Source organism: Lonchura striata, chromosome 11 (assembly GCF_050655825.1).
Source record: "Lonchura striata isolate lonStrDom1 chromosome 11, ASM5065582v1, whole genome shotgun sequence".
Taxonomy (NCBI): Eukaryota; Metazoa; Chordata; class Aves; order Passeriformes; family Estrildidae; genus Lonchura; species Lonchura striata.
In genome coordinates this window covers 19166124-19166730 of record NC_140713.1, presented here as the reverse complement: position 1 = coordinate 19166730, position 607 = coordinate 19166124, and positions in this window count along the sequence as shown.

Genomic DNA, 607 nt, shown 5'->3' with positions numbered 1-607 from the left:
GGAACACGGAGCCTTTTGTTCACCCCAGCTTCCACCTTGGGGCTGGCGAGACGTGATGGGGCGACAGGAACAAGGAGAGAGTGCGACTGCAGGCGGCGATGGGGTGACAGTATACCAGGGCTGTGGCCAGGCTGAGGTGGGGTCGTGAGGGGGCAGAGGTGACGCTGTCCGCAGCGGTGTGAGGGAGTGCCGGGGGTGTCAGGGTGTGGCGGGCGTGCGCCAGGCTGCGATGGAGCAGGCAGGGGAGGCTGGGGACGGCTCGGCTGCAGAGGGTTGCCGGGCTGGGCGGCGACACGGGACGGGTGGCAGCAGACCGGGAGGCTCCGCGGCGGGACCCGGCGCCTGAGGGGCGGGCGCGGGGCGGGCGCGGCCGCGGGGCCGGACCTCCGCGCCGCCGGGGGGCGCCGCGCGGCGCTGGGCGGGCGCGGCGGCGGCGCCGCCGTTTCCGGGTTGGCTGCGCGGCGCTCGGGGCGGCCCCGCCTGCAGCCGCCGGCACCGGGCCCGGGCCTCGGCAGCTCCGCGGGCCCCGCGCCCGCCGCCCCCGGGCCGGCCCCGCCCCGCCGCGGCCCCGCTCCGGCCTGGCCCTGCCGCCCGCCGCCGCCGCCCT